This window comes from Cervus canadensis, chromosome 19, assembly GCF_019320065.1.
Source record: "Cervus canadensis isolate Bull #8, Minnesota chromosome 19, ASM1932006v1, whole genome shotgun sequence".
NCBI classification, from domain to species: domain Eukaryota; kingdom Metazoa; phylum Chordata; class Mammalia; order Artiodactyla; family Cervidae; genus Cervus; species Cervus canadensis.
The window spans coordinates 57,498,282-57,523,830 of record NC_057404.1 but is presented as its reverse complement, the minus strand read 5'-3'; the positions used below and the strand labels follow the sequence as shown (position 1 = coordinate 57,523,830).

The following is a 25,549-nucleotide window of genomic DNA, read 5'->3' as shown; positions in this document are numbered from 1 at the left end:
AATAAGCAGAAGGCTGAAGAGCTTAGTGTCCTATTTGGAGCCAAATCTCTTCCTTGAGAAGAATGGCTAGCTGATTGTGTCCTTAATGCATCTGCAATAATCTGCTTAGGTCAAAGGATCTGCCTTGAAGTGAAGAGCATCCAATGAGGTGTTAAAAAATAAGAGACAGAGACTGGGAACAAGTGCAAATGTCTTTCTTCAGCGGGTTATTAAAGAGAGCTGCCTGCTGCCTGCACCTTTCTCAGTAAGATTTCAGCAACACGAGTCACAGGTATTGTTACTCCAAGGCTTGGAGCCCCACAGCACCCATTTCTGCTTTACTGCAACTTCCCTGCTTCTGGAAATACATCATTAGAACCAAGAGTATTTTCTCCTTGCTTTTCCAGGAAGGGAGTAGACTCTGCTAAGGACTTTATTGTCCCCTTTACAGATATGCAATTTGGAGAAAATAAATAGCTAATCTAAATTTCTGCTCTTCCAAAAAAAAAAAAAAATCAATATCCCTGTGGAGTGAATTATTAAAATATATTAACCTTTAAAAGATTCCTTTTCTCCTGTTATCATGTCTTCTTTACTAGGATATTTGATATTCTATTTTTAAAATGACAGACTCTTTAACTTATTGCAATACATGCACTTTCTATTTTCTAGACATTGTGAATAAATCAGGTCTTCTGCTATCTTTTATGTTTTTCCACATAAGTGAAGCAAAGATAAGGAAATTAGCTTTTATATGTCTTCAGACACTGCTTTTGAGTTCAAATTTGTCCCTAATCACATAGGAGATATTCAAAGTAGTTTCTAGCTGCAGTTCATCTCTATCTTTCTATTCCACAACAATAATGCCATTTCTACATGACGTTCCAATTTGTTTAAACTCTGGCAAAGGTAAAAAAGTGGAAAAGGTGGTTCTGGTATTGGCAATTAAAAAGCTAAAGATCATTGAAGATTGCTAAAAATCTTTCATTGAAATATTTACTGAGATGAATACTTTGATGTACTTGCAAGCATAACCTAATTTTTCAACCTAAATTTGCTACCTCACATGAGCTTTCACAGGTGGCTCTATGACCGTGAGGCTCACCTTGGGGAGTTTCAGAACACATAGATGGATCTATGAGACTCACTTTACCACAGACTCAGATTCAACAGGGTGGCAGGGAGAATGTGAGGTGGACATTTCTTTAACAGATCACTGATGATTCTAACATAAACCAATTTTGAAAATCCCCACAGATAGCAATAAAATAACCTTAGAATAATAAGCTATTTAAAGTTTACCTAGTGACAAGTGTCTTGTTTTAAAATAGTAAAATAAATTAAAGAAATAAGCTAGATAGCCCTAAACCTAGTATTTATTCCTCATCATTCTGAGTTTACAAAGTACATCTGGAAAACTTTAATGAAGGAGCTTAAAAGCCAAATTCTTCCAAAACTGTTCTATCCAAAGTTAAGCAGATAATGCTTAAACATTTCTGTAGCTCTAGGATCACAGATGACATCTGTGACCTGTAATTGTGAGGTGGGTATTTTCTTACTTTAAAAATAACTGTTAATCCCTCTATCTAAAAGGATTGTCTTAATTAAGGGAAGGATGGGAATAGAAATCTGTAAATTTAATCATGTGTGACAAATACTAAAATGCAAATTATGAATCTGTTTAAAAAAGTAATATCACCTGTGTTTTCATCCATGAAAATTTCCATAAAAAGCTAGGGCAGCTTTCCAGATAACTTAGATTTAGATACTTTTGCTTAAAATATTCATTGAAGTTACAGAAAGGAGATTTTTAGCTTGAATTAACTAAATGGCTGTCTTAATCCTTTACTTCATTATGCATGGGTGGTTACCCTTTGTTTACCCTGAAGTCTTTTTTTAAATATTAGATTTTAATTTCAAGCTAATTTGATTTATTTTAGCTATTTCAATTAGTTTCCTTTTACCTTAAAATTAAAATATAAATCTGGAAAATATTTACTTTGTCAAATATTTTACACACTAAATAAGACCAGTTGTTATTTAATAATCATGGTTTATTATGTCTTTTCAGCTAAATACTTCATAAATTACAAGAATAATTACTAACCAGGATGTTTAATAAATACTCACCTAGTACTGTATTAGATACTGGCACACATTGAGCATTTAACATTTTTAAATCAGGGGAAAAATGCTTTCAACGCTCTGTGGGTTCTAATACTGCACAGCCTTGGAATGCTGGATCCTACACCAGTCAATATCAAGGGCGCACTTATCTAACACTTTTCCTTAAGCAGCTCCCAAAGTGCTCTGCTAGCTGGAAACATGGAGTCTTGTAGGATAGCTCTTTATATAACAATCCAAAGCTAAAAGAAGGGTTCCTGTGGGAGCACAGTCTATTTCCTTCAGTAACTAAACCCTATGGAATAAACAAGAAGCAAAGCATTCAAAAGCTGAGCACTACCAGACACTGGCCCCACATCAGAGACGAGTCCTGGAAGTCAGAATCACTTAGCTGATGGTGTCTACGTTCACCAGCAATCATAAGACATGATCCAGAATTCCAAACTTGTTTTTGTCGATACTATTGACTATAATTATTGCTGAAACCAGCCTGGGTCCACTTGGATATTATTTCACACACATGACTGAATTGCATTTGTTTTGCTGCCGTCTTTTGACTTCCGACCTCAGGCTCTGGAAACAGTGCCCCAGTTACTACATCTGGCTAACTACCTTGAGATTTGCAGGTGGCAATTCTAAGGCTGGAACCTCAGCCTTCCCAAAGAGATTCTGATTTGGTGCTTCTCCTTGGTCTCAATGGCTTCAGTCATCTCTGATTTAAAAAGGAAACAAAATGAAATACACATCTAATCCTCTACTGTAAGACCTGCCTCTTTGCCAGCTTCAAAAACTGAAATGAGCTCTAAAGCATTTATTAGTTTGACTGTAATTAAGTAAGAAAAGAAATACAGTATTAGGCAAAGACAAGGAACCAAGTAAACATCTGCTAATGTTTTACTGGAGAGACTGATAATTCAACTTAACAACAATTTATTGAGCATCGTCTATGTTTCCTGAACCATGTTAGGAATTAAGGGGCAGGTGGTAATATATAAAATTATGTGGGACAGTGTCAGTAGTCAATCAGTTTGCTGTGTCATTAGGAGGTTGTGACTCCCACAGCTAAGTCAGGTTGAAAAAATACCTGGTACAATACGATCAATACTTGAGACATAAATAGAATATTGAATGTAAGGGTTGAAGAAGGCTTGAGAACCAGGGACCATTATAGGTCTAAATAGTTCATCTTAAAGAGGAAATGGGGTCCAGTTTGGGGCTTAGTACAGACAAGATGAGGGCTTCCCTGGTGGGCTCAAATGGTAAAGAATCTGCCAGCAAAGCAGGAGACTTGGGTTTAACCCCTAGATCATGAAGATCCCTTGGAAAAGGGAATGGCTACCCACTCCAGTATTCTTGCCTGGAGAATCCCATGGACAAGAAGGAGCTTGGCGGGTTGCTACCACAGGGTCACAAAGAGTCACACACAACTGACTTTCACTTTCAGACAAAACTGACTTTCACTTTCACTTTTCATTTTTTTTCACAGATACGATGACAGAGTCATTTCGAAGCATAGAGATGAGGGTGAGGCTGGTGTGTGCCTTAGGACACTAGTTTAAAAGCCACAGAAAATTTGTTTAAAGTTATCAAGTTGCTTAAGCCACATGTGGCCATTCAAATGTGACACATTGAAACTTGGGAGGAAGAAACTAGCAAGGGCCTTGAAAAAATAAAAGCAAAAACAAAGTCTATGCAAAGCGATATCAGTTATAGGGCTTCTCAGATAGCTCAGACAGTAAAGAATCTGCCTGCAATGCAAGAGACCTGGGTTCAATCCCTGAGTCAGGAACATACCTTGGAGAAGGGAATGGCTACCCACTCCAGTATTCTTGCCTGGAAAATTCCATGGACAGAGGAGCTTGGCAGGTTATAGTCCATGGGGGTCACAAAGAGTCGAACATGACTGAGTGACTAACACACACATCAGTTATAAATACATTGATAGAGATCAGAAATTAATAAAGATAAGAACTTTAAGAGAGCCTGAAAATGGAAACAAAGCATTCTGAGCGGGGAATGGATATTTCTTAGCACATCCTTGTTGAAAAGGAGGAAACCTGGAAGGCACTGGAGGGCCACTGTCCCAGGCCATCGAGAAGAATGAGTAATTTGCACCACACAAAAGCCTTATGACAGATGATTTAAAAAAGGAAGAGAAAGAGGCTTGGATTGAAATGCTGTTTTTCCTGGGGAAATGTTGAATCACATATTTATGCAGAGTTATGTAGGGTTATGGAAAAACTTAAACAAGCAAAATAAGATCAATGGCAATAATGTGAGGGAGAAAAATAAAGCAGAAAAATACTAAAAATTTCTTGTTCTAGGTTTATAAGAATGCAATGTAATAAAACATTTTAAAAATGGTCTGTTTTTCTGTTTTGTTTGATAGTTGGAATTCACTTTGTGATTATATTTGGTATATACAAGCATCCTTTTCTAGAAAAACATCCATTTAATGTAGACATTCCATCCCTGCAGAACTCTCAGATGCAACTAGACAATCAGCTTACAAAACTCAAGACAGAATGATGGCTCAGATAAATCCAAAAGGTCCTTGATTTTATTCTCTGGAAAGTACTGCTCCTAATTTTCGACACCTCTATTTTTTGAAGTTGAAACAGATTACAGTGAAGCTAAGGAATTCATTTCAGTCTTTTGAAGCATCAATAGCAATCCTCACAACCCCATAAAATGTGTGATAAATAGAGCAGGCACGGAACTAGTCTGTTGGATTAGTTTGGATTCTTCAGTTCAGTTCAGCCGCTCAATCATGTCCGACTTGTTGCGACCCCATGGACTACAGTACACCAGGCCTCCCTATCCATCACCAAATCCTGGAGTTTACGCAAACTCATGCCCATCGAGTCGGTGATGCCATCCACCACCTCATCCTCTGCTGTCCACTTCTCCTCCCACCTTCAGTTTTTCCCAGCATCAGGGTCTTTTCTTTTTTTTTTTTTTTTTTTATTAGTTGGAGGCTAATCACTTCACATCATTTCAGTGGGTTTTGTCATACATTGACATGAATCAGCCATGAATCTACACGTATTCCCCATCCCGATCCCCGCTCCCACCTCCCTCTCCACCCGATTCCTCTGGGTCTTCCCAGTGCACCAGGCCGGAGCACTTGTCTCATGCATCCCACCTGGGCTGGCAATCTGTTTCACCATAGATAGTATACATGCTGTTCTTTTGAAATATCCCACCCTCACATTCTCCCACAGAGTTCAAAAGTCTGTTCTGTACTTCTGTGTCTCTTTTTCTGTTTTGCATATAGGATTATCGTTACCATCTTTCTAAATTCCATATATATGTGTTAGTATGCTGTAATGTTCTTTATCTTTCTGGCTTACTTCACTCTGTATAAGGGGCTCCAGCTTCATCCATCTCACTATGACTGGTTCAAATGAATTCTTTTTAATGGCTGAGTAATATTCCATGGTGTATATGAACACTTTCTAACACCATACACAAAAATAAACTCAAAATGGATTAAAGATCTAAATGTAAGACCAGAAACTATAAAACTCCTAGAGGAGAACATAGGCAAAACACTCTCCGACATCAGGGTCTTTTCAAATGAGTCAGTTCTTCACATTAGGTGGCCAAAGTATTGGAGTTTCAGCTTCAGCATCAGTCCTTCCAATGAATATTCAGGACTGATTTCCTTTAGGATGCACTGGTTGGAACTCCTTGCCATCCAAGAGACTCTCAAGAATCTTCTCTAACACCACAGTTCAAAAGCATCAATTCTTTGGCACTCAGCTTTCTTTATAGTCCAGCTCTCACATCCATACATGATTGCTGGAAAAACCATAGCCCTGACTAGATGGACCTTTGTTGGCAAAGTAATGTCTCTGCTTTTTAATATGCTGCCTAGGTTGGTCATAGATTTTCTTCCAAGGAGTAAGCGTCTTTTAATTTCATGGCTGCAGTCACCATCTGCAGTGATATTGGAGCACAGAAAGATAAAGTCAGCCACTGTTTCTCCATCTGTTTGCCATGAAGTGATGAGACCGGATGTCATGATCTTAGCTTTCTGAGGGTTGAGCTTCAAGCCAACATTTTCATTCTCTTCTTTCACTTTCATCAAAAGTCTCTTTAGTTCTTCACTTTCTGCCATAAGGGTGGTGTCATCTGCATATCTGAGGTTATTGATATTTCTCCCAGCAATCTTGATTTCAGCTTGTGCTTCTTCCAACCCAGCGTTTCTCTTGATGTACTATGCATATAAGTTAAATAAGCAAGGTGACAATATACAGCCTTGACGGACTCCTTTTCTTATTTGGAACCAGTCTGTTGGTCCATGTCCAGTTCTAACTGTTGCTTTTTGACCTGTATACAGATTTCTCAAGAGGCAGGTCAGGTGGTCTGGTATTTCCATCTCTTTAAGAATTTTACAGTTTATTGTGATCCACACAGTCAAAGGCTTTGGCATAGTCAATAAAACAGAAATAGCTGTTTCTCTGGAACTCTCTTGCCTTTTTGATGATCCAACAGGTGCTGACAATTTGATCTCTGATTCCTCTGCCTTTTCTAAAACCAGCTTGAACATCTGGAAGTTCATGGTTCACATATTGTTGAAGCCTGGCTTGGAGAATTTTGAGCATTACTTTACTAGAGTGTGAGATGTGTGCAATTGTGCAGTAGTTTGAGCATTAGTTGGCTTTGCCTTTTTTTGGAATTGGAAGAAAAACTGACCTTTTCCAGTCCTATGGCCACTGCTGACTTTTCCAAATTTGCTGTCACAGTGAGTGAAGCACTTTCACAGCTATCTTTTAGGATTTGAAATAGCTCAATTGGAATTCCAACACCTCCACTAGCTTTGTTTGTAGTGATGCTTCCTAAGGCCCACTTGACTTCACATTCCAGGATGTCTGGTTCTAGGTGAGCGATCATACCATTGTGATTATCTGGGTCATGAAGATCTTTTTTGTACATTCTTCTGTATATTCTTGCCACCTTTTCTTAATATCTCTCCTTCTGTTAGGTCCATACCATTTCTGTCCTTTATCGAGCCCATCTTTGCATGAAATGTTCCCTTGGTATCTCTAATTTTCTTGAAGAGATCTCTAGTCCTTCCCATTGTATTGTTTTCCTCTATTTGCTTGCACTGATAATTGAGGAAGGCTTTCTTATCTCTCCTTGCTATTCTTGGAACTCTGCATTCAGATGGGTATATCTTTCCTTTTCTCCTTTGCTTTTTGTTTCTCTTCTTTTCACAGCTATATGACAAAATAATCATCAGAAACAGCATCTTCTTTTTTAGTTTCATAAGACTGATCTTTGCTCCTTTATAAATTGCTAGGAAAGAAAAAGATTATTTTGTTCAATTATCTTAAAAAATGATGTTAGAATTAATCAAAATTATAAGGAATATAAGCATATATTAATATTTACTTAGCCTTGTGGACATAGTTTAGGATTAAGTAGAAACAATTTTTTGATGCTGTATTTTTCTTTCTTGGCCAGACAAATGGAATGAAAATTTTGTTTAAAAACCAAGATTTATTTTTGCAGATAAAGTTAGATAGCCTTGCTCTTCTAGTACATATTAATGCAAGTTAATCAACAAGTTCGAATTAATCAACAAGTTCATCTTTGCTAATGTCCTCTATAACTGTCATAATATTCATATATCAGTTGAAGTAGGAAATAATAGGAAAAAAAAATGAATCCTTAGGGCAAATATATATCTATTTCTTTACATTTCAGAAAATGAAAAGTATTCACCCCGAAGGATGCACTGGCATCTAGGCAGGGGCTGAATTCACGGTAGGTTTTCAAGCCACTTGTTGCTCCAGAATCTTTTCACACAGGTCTCTGAGGAATGCAGTAGGGATCATTTTACCAGTGGTGATGCTCCACTGCACCATCAGAGTCTCCACTGTCCCAGGAACCTCAGCCTCCTCGGAGTCCAGCATCATAGCTCCTTTCAGACTTTCAATGGATTAAAGAAGGAAATAATAGTTTCTCCTCACTCATGTCAAAACTCTGACTTAATGCATCAGAAAGTTTAGTTTAGTCGCTCAGTCGTGTCTGACTCTTTGTGACCCCATGGATTGTAGACTATCAGGCTCCTCCGTCCACAGAATTTTCCAGGCAAGAGTACTGGAGTGGGTTGTCATTTCCGTCTCCAGAGGATCTTCCCGACCCAGGGATCAAACCCAGGTCTCCCACATTGTAGGCAGACACTTTACCATCTGAGCCACCAGGGAAGTCCCAATGAATTAGAAAGTTAAAGAGCAAATTTATGTGCTTCTTGTATGATTTCAAGATATTAAGCAAATGACAATTGGTCCGGATATTCCTAATCAAGTACACACACACACACACACACACACACATGCACACGCACAAAAACACAAAACAAATAACAGTATTTTAGACTCCTAAATAAACTTTAAGTCCAGATGTATATACATATGTGTATGTATATATGTGTATATATGTGTGTATGTGTGTATATATATATAAATAGTAATATAATAAAATAAATTCTATATAATTATATATATATTAATAATAATTCAAATGTTTTCTTTATTTTTAATAATATTAATAATTATCTAGATATTTTAACTTTCAAGGACAGTAAGATTCTTAAATAGCATTAATTATTACACCAGGTGTTCTGTGGTAAAACTTAAAATAAATAATGTGTGTTGACTTTTTGGCATGTGACCTGTTGTTAAGAAGACATTTAAGTAAGTGTTAACCATTCATATTTTGTAAAGTTTATATAATAAATATTTTGACTACAAAAATATACTATAAAGAATAATGAAGACAATATATTTAAAAAATATTTGGTATGTTTCTTCAAACTCTACTTAAGAAAGGAGTATTCAAACATACAGTAAAACCTAGTATTTTATATCCAAAGGGGATTATTTCCATTTGTTGATTAAATATAATTATGCATGCTAAATTGAATATCATTTAGTTTTCTTTGAAAACTAAGAATTGTAAGAAAATAGTATATATGGTGTACCCAAATGGTAGCTGATGCAATGCAACTCTCTGATCAGAGAGTTGCAGCAGCTCAGTTTGCTTATTATAAATTTGGATCATTATATTGCAGAAAATAGCAATGATGACAACAGTAATTACTGTTTGTTAAGCCATCTATTATCTGGCAAGTAATGTGTCAGGCTCTCTTACATATGTACATTACCAAACTTGGCTCTCACCATAAGTTTTCTGGGCAGAATAATTGAGTTCAATTATCAGAGAAGGGGGGCTTCCCCCATAGCTCAGTCGGTAAAGAATCTGCCTGCAATGCAGGAGACCCAGGTTCTATTCCTGGCTCAGGAAGATCCCCTGGAGCAGGAAATGACAACTCACTCCAGTACTCTTGCTTGGAAAATCCCATGGACAGAGGAGCCTGGCAGGCTACAGTCCATGGGTTCACAAGAGTCAGACACGACTTAGCAACTAAACCACCACCAACAGAGAAGGGAACTAAGGTTCTGGGAGGTGTATGATTTGCCAGATTCCCACATATAGTCAATGACAGACTAAAGATTAACTATAACACTGCCTGACACAAAACACCTTTAAAACAGTTTGTTAATAGAGAGCACTGACTGATGGACTGCAGAGCAACTATGATATTGATGGTGAAGATTCATCAAGGTACCCTGATTTTGCCTTCCTTGCAGTGAATATCGCAAAGGCTGTTAATGGATATTCTTAGAACTTTAGTAACAATGACACCCAGCTCAATGACACCCAGAAAGCTCAATGCATTCTATCATAACGTCTTTGCTTTCATTGTAAGGGGCAAAACAAATATATACAGCACAAGCTCCTATACTGCTACATTATTTCCTTAAGAATGTGGACCCAATAGAGTTCTAAATAGGTCAAAAGTCTAGAAAATCAATTTTTAAAAGGTAGAATAATGATTGAAACATAGATGATCTAACCATTTTTATACGAATGTAGCTCAATTGTCTCTGACTCTTTGCAACCTCATGGCCTATATAGTCCATTGAATTCTCCAGGCCAGAATACTGGAGTGGGTAGCCATTCCTTTTTCCAGGGGATCTTCCCAACCCAGATATAAAACCAGGGTCCCCTGCATTGCTGGCAGATACCTATTTTATGCCAGATTATAAATCATTGAACTGAAAATATAAGTGGTTGGCAAGACATTGTTTCCTGAAATTTTCACAGATTCTAGTCACTCTGGATGTCAAATAATCAAAACTAGTACCTAAATTTTAGAAAATGAATTTCATTTACTCCCATAATAGCTCTGTGTACACACAGCAATACTCAACAACTTTATCTAAACTACTAAATAGAGTAAATTAGATTATTTGTGTTGAATATTTACTGATATGATAGAATTTAATAATTATCTTCAGTCCCTATGGAAACAACTGAGGAAGAAAAAACACTTGAGTAGAATATTAAGAAGTACTTATTCTCAGACACACAATGGACAAATATTTATAATTGGTTTGAAAATCAAATGCAATCGAAACTATAATTCTATTATGAATTATACATAATTTTAAATTTGATATAATTTCATTCATAGAAGAATAGCTATCTAAGAAAATGTTTACTACCTGACATGAAACACCTTTAAAATGGCTTGTTAATAGAGAGCACTGATTGATGCTTTATTTTATTAGATAAATCTGCATCAATATAATTAAGCAATAAAAATATAGATTACTGTTTAGAACTTTAATATTAACTGGTGGCTTTTCATCTGTTACAAACAAGTCTGCAATTGCCCAAGGATCATTTTTTCTGAAAATAGCTACAATCAGCTTATGAATAAGATATGACAGAAAGTAATGATCATTTAGTTCATATTAAAATTACCAGATAAAGTTTCCATTTAAAACAGAGAGTTCAATGCATCTGGAATAATATTGTTCAATATAATCTACTTTTGTTTTAAAGAAGAAACTACCATATATTTTTACTTAAATCACTTACGAATAAAGACCACCATTTGCTGTTACATGGAATCTACATGAGTTGAATGCTTGAAAAACATTTAATAACTTCACTTGAGGGCACTACATAAAGAGTTGCAAAGCATGTGGTTAGATTATACAATATGTGTGAAGCATAAGACAGATCATGACACATTCTAGGCACTCAAAAAGTTAACTTACAAACACCTAGGAACAGAATGGAAATCACAGAGTTCAGGCATATAAGAGGCAAGATATATAGGAGGAAGAAGCAACATGAAGTTAAAGCAATGGTGGGAAGATTTCTTCCTTATTTGTTCTGGGGCTATTTTACCCACTGTATATAACTATATACAATTGTAAAGAAATATAAAACTGGGGAAATACATTACACAAATGTTTCCAGGCAATGGTCAACCAGGTAACACAGGCCAGTGATTTTTTAAAAAAGAAAACAATGAGAAGTTTCCTGTGACCTTCTGATTTTCTGCCTTGAGGCAAATTCTGGATTCTGGTACAAAGAACAAAACCAGAACCTGGTTGCCTATCTTAATTGAGGAGATACAGATTGAGATGCAGGGAAATGAAGATGGCTAAAATTTGTGAAGAACTGGGAAGGACCTCAGGGAAAGAGCTCCAGAAATCTGTATAAGGTTCCTCTTGAGTGATACATTAACATGCATGTTCATGAGATAACACTCTGCAAAGAAGGAATGAAACAGGAGTACCTGAGTAATAGAAGCTGAGCAAATCTGAGAGGAGGCATGGAATTCAAGATCCAGCAAGTGAGTAAGGCGAGAATTTGTAGAATAATGGGATGCTCAGCAGAGATCAGCAGACAAGTATATATTAGAGTAAATTCAACCATAGATTCACAAAGTTTAAAAGCCAGACTTTACAAAACAAGCTAAACCTCAAGTAAATGATCTGCAGGCTAAAACAAAAATTTTCACTTTTTAAAGGGCAATAGCAAAATTCAGTTTCTCAACAATGGAATATCTGGCACTGAATAAAACATAATTAGACATAAAAAGATGCAGCAAAATATAATTACTAGTCAAGATTAATGTCATTGATTTAGGAAATCTAAAAAAATATAGAAGTGATGGAGTTAGCAAACAGTCATTATAATAGCTATTATAAATTGGCTCAGAGGGAAACAAATGTAGGAAGAAAGGGATGAAAAATATTTTTTAAAAGCCAAGTGGAGTTTATAACTTTAAATAATATAATATCTGAAATGAAATTTTACTAATCAGATTGAAAACAAAATTAGACATTGCATTAAAAAATAAGTAAACTTGAAGACATTGCAACAAAAATATTTAAATTTTTCAGAGAGAAAAAAGACTGCAAAGAGTGTGAATAATAGAGAAGGAGTAAAACATGGGAGAAAATCAAGCAGTTTAACATCATGCAAATGAAGGGTATGAAGGAAAAGAGAGAGAAGTTGGGGCAGAAATTAATATTGAAAAACATAATAATCACTTTTTCTAAAATTTATGCTAAAGATTCATAGATACAAGAAGCTTATCAAGTACCAAACTGAAGAAATCTAAAGAAAATCAGATTCAAGTACACCAAGTTCAAGTTTTGAAAACTTTTAACTAAAAGAAAATCTTAAATAACATTGGATGGAAAAAGGCTTATTTAATACAAGGCAAGAAATAGAAGATTCACACCAATTTCTCTTTAGCTCATCTGGAAGGGAAAAAAAAAAAAACAAAACAAAAAAAACCTTGTTGATTCAAATTAAAGACCAATGAAAATATCCTTCAAAAATAAAGAGAAAATAGTTTCCACACAAATAATAACTGAGGAAATTTATGCTAGCAGCCCTATATTGCAAAAAATGTTAAGGTATTTTCTCAGGCAGAAGAGAAGTGACACCAGATACAAAATTGTATCAACACAAAGGCATGGTGAAAACCAGAAATAGTATGCATGTAAGTAATTCTAAAAGATCCTGTCTCATTAAATTTTTTATTTAAAATTGATTATTTAAAACTACATTGTAGTATAGTCTGAAGTCAGGCAGGTTGATTCCTCAAGTTCCATTCTTCTTTCTCAAGATTACTTTGGCTATTCGAGGTTTTTTTGTATTTCCATACAAATTGTGAAATTATTTGTTCTAGTTCTGTGAAAAATACCGTTGGTAGCTTGATAGGGATTGCATTGAATCTATAGATTGCTTTGGGTAGTATAGTCAATATTGATTCTTCCATTCCATGAACACAGTATATTTCTCCATCTGTTTGTGTCCTCTTTGATTTCTTTCATCAGTGTTTTATAGTTTTCTATGTATAGGTCTTTCATTTCTTTAGGTAGATATACTCCTAAGTATTTTATTCTTTTGGTTGCAATGGTGAATGGTGAATGGTATTGTTTCCTTAATTTCTCTTTCTGTTTTCTCATTGTTAGTGAATAGGAATGCAAGGATTTCTGTGTGTTAATTTTATGTCTGGCTACTTTACTATATTCGTTGATTAGCTCTAGTAATTTTCTGGTAGAGTCTTTAGGGTTTTCTATGTAGAGGATCATGTCATCTGCAAACAGCGAGAGTTTCACTTCTTCTTTTCCTATCTGGATTCCTTCATCAAGACAGTATGGTACTGGCACAAAGACAGAAATATAGGTCAATGGAACAGAATAGAAAGTCCAGAGATAAATCCACGAACCTATGGACATCTTATCTTCAACAAAGGAGGCAAGGATATACAGTGGAAAAAAGACAACCTCTTTAACAAGTGGTGCTGGGAAAACTGGTCAAACATTTGTAAAAGAATGAATCTAGAACACTTTCTAACACCATACACAAAAATAAACTCAAAATGGATTAAAGATCTAAATGTAAGACCAGAAACTATAAAACTCCTAGAGGAGAACATAGGAAAAACACTCTCTGAAATAAATCACAGCAGGATCCTCTATGACTCACCTCTCAGAATATTGGGAATAAAAGCAAAAATAAACAAATGGGACCTAATTAAACTTAAAAGCTTTTGCACAACAAAGGAAACTATAAGCAAGGTGAAAAGACAGCCTTCAGAATGGGAGAAAATAATAGCAAACAAAGCAACAGACAAAGGATTAATTTAAAAAATATACAAGCAACTCCTGCAGCTCAATTCCAGAAAAGTAAATGACCCAGTCAAAAAATGGGCCAAAGAACTAAACAGACATTTCTCCAAAGAAGACATACAGATGGCTAACAAACACATGAAAAGATGTTCAACATCACTCATTATCAGAGAAATGCAAATCAAGACCTCAATGAGGTATCATTACATTCCAGTCAGGATGATTGCTACCCAAAAGTCTACAAGCAATAAATGCTGGAGAGGGTGTGGAGAAAAGGGAACCCTCTTACACTGTTGGTGGGAATGCAAACTAGTACAGCCGCTATGGAGAACAGTGTGGAGATTTCTTAAAAAACTGGAAATAGAACTGCCATATGACCCAACATACACACCTAGGAAACCAAATCTGAAAGAGACACGTGCACCCCAATGTTCATCGCAGCACTGTTTATAATAGCCAAGTCATGGAAACAACCTTGATGCCCATCAGCAGACGAATGGATAAGGAAGCTGTGGTAAATATACACCATGGAATATTACTCAGCCATTAAAAAGAATTCATTTGAATCAGTTCTAATGAGATGGATGAAACTGGAGCCCATTATACAGAGTGAAGTATGCCAGAAAGATAAAGACCATTACAGTACACTAACACATATATATGGAATTTAGAAAGATGGTAATTATAACCCTATATGCAAAACAGAAAAAGAGACACAGAAGTACAGAACAGACTTTTGGACTCTGTGGGAGAAGGCGAGGGTGGGATGTTTTGAGAGAACAGCATCGAAACATGTATATTATCTAAGGTGAGGCAGATCACCAGCCCAGGTTGGATGTATGAGACAAGTGCTCAGGCCTGGTGCACTGGGAAGACCCAGAGGGATCAGGTGGAGCAGGAAGTGGGAGGGGGGATCGGTATGGGGAATACATGTAAATCCATGGCTGATTCATGTCAATGTATGACAAAACCCACTACAATATTGTAAAGTAATTAGCCTCCAACTAATAAAAATAAATGAAAAAAAAAAAAAAACTACATTGTAGAGTTTATTATCAATAAAAATAACAATAGGACAAAGGCTATGAAGAGAAATGAGGAAGGTAAGGGTCTTACTTTTGTAAAACAGTGTAATATAGGGAATATATGTAAAATAGTATGAAGGTAGATGATAATGGTTAAGGAAGAATATCTAAACCACGAAAATCATTATAAAAGTAAAATAATGTAACATGGATCATAAGCCAAATACAGAGACAATATTAAATTCTAAAATATGTGTGCATTCTAAATCACTTCAGTCATGTCTAAGAATACCAGAGTGGGTTGCCATGCCTTCCTGCATGGGTCTTCCAGACCCAGAGATCAAACCTAAGTCTCTTATGTCTCCTGCATTGGGAGGTGGTTACTTTACCAATAGTGCCAGGTGGGAAGGCCAAAATACTTAATCCTAAGTAAGGCAATAAGTAACAGGCAAGTCTGGCCTTGCAATACAAAATGAAGCAGGGCAAAGGCTAACAGAGTTTTGCCAAGAAAACACACTGGTTATAGCAAACACCTTCTTCTAACAACACAAGAGATGGCTCTACACATGGACATCATCAGATGATTAAAACCCAAATCAGATTGATTGCATTCTTTGCAACCAAAGATAGAGAAGTCCTATGTAGTCAGAAAAAAAAAAAAAAAAAAAAAAGACCTGGAGTTGACTATGGCTCAGATCACAAGCTCCTTATTGCAAAATTCAGGCTTAAATTGAAGAAAGTAAGGAAAACCACTAGGCCATTCACATCTGACCTAAATCAAATCTCTTACAATTATAAAGTGGATGTGACAAATGAATTCAAGGAATTAGATCTGGTAGAGAGAATTCTTGAAAAACTATGGATGGAGCTTTGTAATAGTATATAGGAGGCAGTGAACAAAATCATCCCAAGGAAAAATAAATGAAAGAAAACAAAGTGGTCGTCTGAGGAGGCCTTACAAATAGCAGAGAAAGGAGAAATTAAAGACAAGGGAGAAAGGGAAAGATATATCCAACTGAATGCAGAGTTCCAGAGAAAATCAATGAGAGATAAGAAAGCCTTCTTAAGTGAACAATGCAAAAACATAGAAGAAAACAATGGAATGGAAAGACTAGAGGTCTTTTCAAGAAAATCAGAAATACCAAGGGAAAATTTCATGCAAATATGGGGACAATAAACACCAGAAATGGCAAGGACCTAATAGAACCAGAAGAGTTTAAGGAGAGGTGGCAAGAATACACAGAAAAGCTATACAAAAAAAGGTGATGATGACCCAGATAACCACAATGGTGTGGTCACTCATCTAAAGTCAGACATCCTGGAGAGTGAAGTCAAGTGGCTCTTAGGAAGAATTACTATGAACTAAGCTAGTGGAAATGATGAAATTCCAACTGAGCTATTTAAAACCCTATAAAGATGATGCTGTTAAAGAGTTGCACTCACTATGCCAACAAGTTCGGAACACTCAGCTGTGGCCACAGGATAGAAAAAGGTCAGTTCTCATTCCAACCCCAAAGAAAGGCAATGTCAGAAAAATGTTCATAATACTGGACAACTGTATTCATTCCACATGCTAGCAAGGTAATGCTCAAAATTCTTCAAGCTAGACTTCAACAGTGTGTGAACTAAGAACTTCCAGATGGACAAGCTGGATTTAGAAAAGGCAGAGAAACCAGAGACTAAATTGCCAACATCTGCTGAATCATAGAAAAAGCAAGGGAATGCTAAGAAATAGCCTCTATTTCTGCTTCATTAACTATACTAAAGACTTTGACTTTGTGGATCACAATAAACTGCAGAAAATTCTTAGATGGGAATACCAGACCACCTTACCTGTCTCCTGAGAAACCTGTATGTGGTTCAAGAAGCAATAGTTAGAACCAGACATGAAACAATGGTCTGGTTCAGAATTGGAAAAGGAGTATGTCAAGGCTGTATATTGTCACCCTGCTAGTTTAACTTCTATGCATAGTACATAATGTGAAATGCCAGGGATGAATGACTAGATGGAATAAAGTTTGACAGGAGAAATATCAACTACCTCAGGTATGCAGATGATGCCACTCTAATGATGGAATGTGAAGAGGAACTAAAGAGCCTCTTCACGACGGTGAAAAAGGAGAGTGAAAAACCTGGCTTAAAACTCAGCACTTAAAAAACTAAGATCATGGCATTTGATCCCACCATTTCATGGCAAATAGATGAGGAAATAGTGACATATTATTTTCTTGGGCTCCAAAATCACTATGGACAGTGATTGTAGCCACAAAATTATAAGACTTTTGCTCCTCAAAAGAAAAGCTATGACAAACCTAGACAGCATATTAAAAAGCAGGTCACTTTGCCTACAAAAGTCAGTATTATCAAAGCAATGGTTTTTCCAGTAGTCATGTATGGATGTGAGAGTTGGACCATAAAGAAAGCTGAATGTTGAAGAATTGATGCTTTTGAATTGTGATGTTGGAGAAAACTCTTGAGAGTCCCTTTGGACTTGGTGGTCCTAAGATTGTGGAGGAATAGGATGGGGAGACCACTTTCTTCCCAACAAATTCATCTGAAGAACATTTGAACACTAAGAAAACTCCACAAAACAACTTCTGAACGCTGGCAGAGGACACCAGGCTCCCAGAAAAGCAGCCCATTGTCTTTGAAACGAGGTAGGACAAAATATAAAAGATAAAAAGAGAGACAAAAGAGTTAGGAATGGAGATCTGTCCCAGGAAGGGAGTCTTAACAGAGGAGAAGTTTGCAAACACCAGGAAACACTCTCACCGGTGGGTCTGGGGGAAGTTTTTGAATCTTGGAGGGCAACATAACTGGGAGGAAAAATAAGTAAATAAAACCCACAGATTGCATGCTTAAAGGCAACTCCCAGCAGAGAAGTACCCCAGACGCTCACATCCATCGTCAGCAAGTGGGGGCTGAACGGAGAGGAGCAGGCGCCATAGCTTAGGGTAAGGACTGGGTCTGATGCCCTGAAGGCAATCTGAGGGAGCTAACGTGAGATAGCAACCCAGACTGTGGGATAGCCAGAGAGAAAGAGAGAATCATCCTGTGAAAAGCCCTAACATAAGGCACTGCTCGCCCGCTCACAGAACAAAGGACTGAGCAATACCAGAGAAGAGCTAGCTGGCTGCAGACCGGCCCTTCCCCCACTGGATGGAGGGGGCAGGCGGGCAACAGCCAGAGACAGAAAGGGGTGAACTCAGCCCCAGAGAGGGCATCCTCTACCAAGCTGTGAACAGGCTTCCAGTTTCTAACCAAAGACTTCCTGAGATTCTGGACAGTTGACATCCGCCGGGAGGGTCGCAGCCAGAGATCAGCTCCCCAGAAGAGACACACGGCACACTGGAGTCGGGCGCGCCTGACTGTGGCTGGATTTAGAAAAGGGTGGCTGGGACCGGGAAGGTGATAAGACACACTGCACCTGAAGAGAGTGTGTTCACCAAGCACCTGGTCGCTTGAGATGCTCCGACCTGGGAAGGCGAAAAACACAGGCCCAACTGAGTCTGCGTCTTTGTGGAGTATCCAAGAACCTGAACCTGAGCGGCTTAGACCAGGGAAGTGCACAGAACCCAGGGCCCGCTTTAGACAGATCCCCTGCAGAGCAACCTGGAGCCTGAGCAGTGCAGATGGGGAAAGCACACCCGCAGTGAGCAGGGGGAAACCCAGTGTGGCCCAGACACTGCGAGCACTCCCCACACACGCCAGGGATATTTGTCTGAAGTTTTCCTCCCTCCCCACAGCAGGACTGAACACGCAAGCCTAAATAAGTGACCACCTTCGCCCCCTTGTGTCAGGGAGGAAATTAGACACTGAAGAGACCTGCAAACAGAAGAAGCTAAATAAACAGAGGGAACTGCTTGGGAAGTGACAGGTGCAACAGATTAAAATCCCTGTAGTTAGCACCGACTACACTGGAAGGGGCCTATAGATATTGAGAAGTGTAAGCTGGAACAAGGAGCTGTCTGAAACTGAACTGACCCCACACTGCCCACAACAGCTCCAGAGAAATTCCTAGATATATCTTTAATATTATCATTTTTTAAATTTTTAAAAAATTTTAAGTCCTCTATTACTCCTTTAATTTTCATTTTTATAACCCACTATTACCTTTCAAAAAAAAAAAACTATTTTTAAAGCAAACTTCATATATATTTCTTATACTTTTTGTGATATTGGTTTTTTTAATATTGTATTAATAGGCTAATCTCTACTCTAGATTTTTAATCTTTGTTTTTTGTATTTGATATCAATTTTGTACATTTAAGAATCCAATCTTCAGTACCCATTTTTACTCAGAAGTGTGATTACTGGCTTGATTACTCTCTCCCCCTTTTGACTCTCCTTTTTCTCCCCCAGATCACCTCTATTTCCCCTCTCCCCCTTCTCTTCTCAACCCAATTATGTGAATCTCTGTGAGTGTTCTGGGCTGTGGAGAACACTTAGGGAACGAGTACTGCCTAGATCTATCTCTCTCCTCTTGATTCCTTTTCTCCTCCTTCTCACCTCTATCTCCTTCCTCCCTCTTCTTATCTTCATGTATCTCTGTGAACCTCTCTGAGGGATCCAGGCTGTGGAGAGCACATAGGGAATTGCTTACTGGCTAGCTTGCTCTCTCCTCTTTTGAGTTCCCCTTTTCTCCTCCTAGTCACCTCTATCTCCCTCCTCCCTCTTCTCTTCTCCATGTAACTCTGTGAACCTCTCTAAGTGTCCTTGACTGTGGAGAGTCCTTTCACCATTAACCTAGAAGTTTTATTATCAGTGCTGTATGAATGGAGAAGTCTTGAGGCTACTGGAAGAATAAGACTGAAAACCAGAGGCAAGAGGCTTAAGCCCAAAACCTGAGAACACCAGAGAACTCCTGACTACAGGCAACATTAATTGATAAGAGATCATCCAAAAGCTTCCATGCCTACACTGAAACCAAGCACCACCCAAGAGCCAATAAGTTCCAGAGCAAGACATACCACACAAATTCTCAGCAACGCAGGAACATAGCCCTGAGCATCAATATACAGGCTGCCCAAAGTCAGACCAAACCCACAGACACCTCAAAACTCACTACTGGACACTTCCTTGCACTCCAGAGAGAAGAAATCCAGCTCCACCCACCAGAACAAGCTTTCCTAATCAGGAAATCTTGACAAGCCAACTGTCCAACCACACACACAGGGAGGAACCTCCACAATAAAGAAGAACCACAAACTACCAGAATATGGAAAGGCCACCCCAAACAAAGCAATCTAAGCAAAATGAAAAGGCACAGAAATACTCAGCAGGTAAAGGAACATGATAAATTCCTACCAAACCAAACCAAAGAGGAGAAGATAGGGAGTCTACCTGAGAAAGAATTTAGAATAATGATATTAAAAATCTTTCAAGACCCAAAATCTTGAAAACAAAATGGAGTTACAGATGAATAGCCTGGAGACAAGGATTGAGAAGATGCAAGAAAGCTTTAACAAGGACCTACAAGAAATAAAAAAGAGTCAATTAAAAATGAATAATACAATAAATGAGATCAAAAACACTCTGGAGGGAACCAACAGTAGAATAACGGAGGCAGAAGATAGGATAAGTGAGGTAGAGGATAAAATGTTGGAAACAAATGAAATAGAGAGTAAAAAAGAAAAAAGATTCAAAAGAAATGAGGACAACCTCAGAGACCTCTGGGACAATGTGAAATGCCCCAACATTTGAATCATAGATGTCCCAGAAGAAGAAGACAAAAAGCAAGACCATGAGAAAATACTCGAGGAGATAATAGTTGAAAACTTCCCTAAAATGGGGAAGGAAATAGGCACACAATTCCAAGAAACCCAGAGAGTCCCAAATAGGATAAACAAAAGGTGAAACACCCCAAGACACATATTAATCAAATTAACAAATATCAAACACAAAGAACAAATATTAAGAGCATCAAGGGAGAAACAAATAACACACAAGGGGATTCCCATAAGGATATCAGCTGGTCTTTCAATAGAAACTCTTCAGGCAAGAAGGGAATGGCAGGACATACTGACAAGCAAAAGCTGAGAGAATTTAGCACCACCAAACCAGCTCTTCAACAAATGCTAAAGGATCTTCTCTAGACAGGAAACACAGAAAGGGTGTATATACTCTAACCCAAACCAATCAAGTAAATGGCAATGGGACCATACTTATCAATAATTACCTTAAACGTAAATGGGTTGAATGCTCCAACCAAAAGACAAAGACTGGTTGAATGGATAAAAAAAAAATTAGACCCTTATATATGCTGTCTACAAGAGACCCACCTCAAAACAACAGACACATACAGACTGAAAGGGAAGGGCTGGAAAAAGATATTTCACACAGATGGAGACCAAAAAAAAAAAAAAAAAAAAAAAAGCAGGAGTAGCAATACTTATTTCAGATAAAATAGATTTTAAAATAAAGGCTGTGAAAAGAGACAAAGAAGGACACTACACAATGATCAAAGGATCAATCCAAGAAGAAGGTATAACAATTATAAATATATATGCACCCAACATAGGAACACCACAATATGTAAGGCAAATGCTAACACGTATGAAAGGGGAAATTAACAATAACACAATAATAGTGGGAGACTTTAATACCCCACTCACATCTATGGATAGATCAACTAAACAGAAAATTAACAAGGAAACACAAACTTTAAATGACAAAATGGACCAGCTAGAAATAATTGATATCTATAGGACATTTCATCCCAAAACAATCAATTTCACCTTTTTCTCAAGGGCACACGGAATGTTCTGCAAGAAAGATCACATCCTGTGCCATAAATCTAGCCTTGGTAAATTTAAAAAAAAAAAAAAAAATTGAAATAATTCCAAGCATCTTTTCTGACCACAAAACAGTAAGTATAGATCTCAATTACAGGAAAAAAAGGAAAAAAAAAAAACTATTAAAAATTCCAACATATGGAGGCTAAACAACATGCTTCTGGATAACCAACAAATCATAGAAGAAATTAAGAAAAAAATCAAAATATGCATAGAAACAAATGAAAATGAAAAAACAACAACCTAAAACCTATGGGACACTGTAAAAGCAGTGCTAAGGGGAAGGTTCAGAGCAATACAGGCTTACCTCAAGAAACAAGAAAAAAAAGTCAAATAAATAACCTAACTCTACACCTAAATCAACTAGAGAAGGAAAAAATGAAGGACCCTAGGGCTAGCAGAAGGAAAGAAATGTTAAAAATTAGGGCAGAAATAAATGCAAAAGAGATAAAAGAGACCATAGCAAAAATCAACAAAGCCAAAAGCTTGTTCTTTAAGAAGATAAATAAAATTGACAAATCATTAGCCAGACTCACAAGAAACAAAGGGAGAAGAATCAAAGCAACAAAATTAGAAATGAAAATGGAGAAATCACAACAGACAACACTGAAATAAAAAGGATCAAAAGAGACTACTATCAGCAACTATATGCCAATAAAATGGACAACTTGGAAGAAATGGACAAATTCTTAGAAAACTACAACTTTCCAAATCTGAACCAGGAAGAAATAGAAGATCTTAACAGACCCATCACAAGCATGAAAATCAAAACTGTAATCACAAATCTTCCAACAAACAAAAGCCCAGGACCAGACGGCTTCACAGCTGAATTCTACCAAAAATTTAGAGAAGAGCTAACACCTATTTTACTCAAACTCTTCCAGAAAATTGCAGAAGAAGGTAAACTTCCAAACTCATTCTATGAGGCCACCATCACCCTAATACCAAAACTAGACAAAGATGCCACAAAAAAAGAAAACTACAGGCCAGTATCACTGATGAACATAGATGCAAAAATCCTTAACAAAATTCTAGCAAACAGAATCCAAAAGCATATTAAAAAGATCCTACATCATGACCAAGTGGGCTTTATGCCAGGGGTGAAAGGATTCTTCAATATCCACAAATCAATCAATGTAATACATCACATTAACAAATTGAAAGATAAAAGCCATATGATTATCTCAATAGATGCAGAAAAAGCCCTTGACAAAATTCAACATGCATTTATGATGAAAAACTTACAGAAAGCAGGAATAGAAGAAACATACCTCAACATAATAAAAGCTACATATGACAAACCTACAGCAAACATTATCCTCAATGGTGAAAAACTGAAAGCATTTCCCCTAAAGTCAGGAACAATACAAAGGTGCCCACTCTCACCCCTCGTATTCAACAGAGTTTTGGAAGTTTTGGCCACAGCAATCAGAGCAGAAAAAGAAATAAAAGGAATCCAGATTGGGAAAAAAAAGAAGTAAAACTCTCAATGTTTGCAGATGACATGATCCTCTACATAGAAAACCCCAAAGACTCTACCAGAAAATTACTAGAACTAATCAATGAATATAGTAAAGTTGAAGGATATAAAATTAAGATGCAGAAATCCCTTGCATTTCTATACACTAACAATGAGAAAACAGAAAGAGAAATTAAGGAAACAATACTATTCACCATTGCAACAAAAAGAATAAAACACTTAGGAATATACCTACCTAAAGAAACAAAAGATCTATATATAGAAAACTATTAAACACTGATGAAAGAAATCAAAGAGGGCACAAATAGGTGGAGAAATATACCATGTTCATGGATTGGAAGAATCAATTTTGTAAAAATGAGTATACCACCCAAAGCAATATATAGATGCAGTGCAATCCCTATCAAGCTACCAACATTATTTTTTCACAGAACTAGAACAAATAATTTCACAATTTGTATGGAAATACAAAAAAACATTGAATAGCCAAAGCAATCTTGGGAAAGAAGAAGGGAACTGGAGGAATCAACCTGCCTGACTTCAGGCTCTACTACAAAGCCACAGTCATCAAGACAGTATGGTACTAGCACAAAGACAGAAATATAGATCAATGAAACAAAATAGAAAGCCCAGAGATAAATCCACACACCTCTGGACACCTTATCTTCGACAAAGGAGGCAAGAATATACAATGGAAAAAAGACAACCTCTTTAACAAGTGGTTCTCGGAAAACTGGTCAACCACTTGTAAAAGAATGAAACTAGAACACTCTAACACCATACACAAAAATAAACTCGAAATGGATTAAAGATCTAAATGTAAGACCAGAAGCTATAAAACTCCTAGAGGAGAACATAGACAAAACACTCTCCGTGATAAATCACAGCAGCATCTTCTATGACCCACCTCCCAAAATATTGGAAATAAAAGCAAAAATAAACAAATGGGACCTAATTAAAATTAAAAGCTTTTGCACAACAAAGGAAACTATAAGCAAGGTGAAAAGACTGCCTTCCGAAAGGGAGAAAATATTAGCAAACAAAGCAACTGACAAAGAATTAATCTCAAAAATATATAAGCACCTCCTGCAGCTCAATTCCAGAAAAATAAATGACCCAATTAAAAAATGGGTAAAGATCTAAACAGACATTTCTCCAAAGAAAACATACAGATGGCTAACAAACACATGAAAAGATGCTCAACATCACTCATTATCCAAGAAATGCAAATAAAAACCACAATGAGGTACCATTTCATGCTAGTCAGAATGACTGCTATTCAAAAGTCTACAAGCAATACATGCTAGAGAGGGTGTGGAGAAAAGGGAACCCTCTTATACAGTTGGTGAGAATTCAAACTAGTACAGCCACCTTGGAGAACAGTGTGGTGATTCCTTAAAAGACTGGAAATAGAACTGCCATATGGCCCAGCAATCCCACTCCTGGGCATACACACTGAGGAAACCAGATCTGAAAGAGACACATGTACGACAATGTTCATCACAGCACTGTTTATAATAGTCAGGACATGGAAGCAACCTAGATGCCCATCAGCAGACGAATGGATAAGACAACTGTGGTACATATACACAATGGAATACTACTCAGCCATTAAAAAGAATACATTTGAATCAGTTCTAATAAGGTGGATGAAACTGGAGCCTATTATACAGAGTGAATTAAGCCAGAAAGAGCACCACCAATACAGTCTTCTAATGCATATACACGCAATTTAGAAAGATGGTAATGATAACCCTGTATGCGAGACAGCAAAAGAGACACAGATGTATTGAACAGTCTTTTGGACTCTGTGGAGAGGGTGAGGGTGGGGTGACCTAAGAGAATAGCATTGAAACATGTATATTATCATATGTGAACCAGATCGCCAGTCCAGGTCTGATGCATGAGATAGGTGCTCAGGGCTGGTGCACTGTGTTGGCCCACAGGGATGGGATGGGGAGGGAGGTAGGAGGGGTGATCAGGATGGGGAACACATGTAAACCCATGGCTGATTCATATCAATATATGGGAAAACCCACGACAAAATTGTAGAGTAATTAACCTCTAACTAAAATAAATAAATTATTAATTTTTTTTAAAAAAAGAGAGTCCCTTCGACAGCAA

At 37.2% G+C, this 25,549-nt stretch overlaps 1 protein-coding gene across 1 annotated transcript in view; it reads right to left on the bottom strand.

Moving 5' to 3' along the window:
- The window catches only part of MARCHF1 (membrane associated ring-CH-type finger 1), an 816,302-nt gene that overhangs the window by 611,251 nt on the left and 179,502 nt on the right, over window positions 1-25,549 (bottom strand). The window lies entirely within an intron of this gene.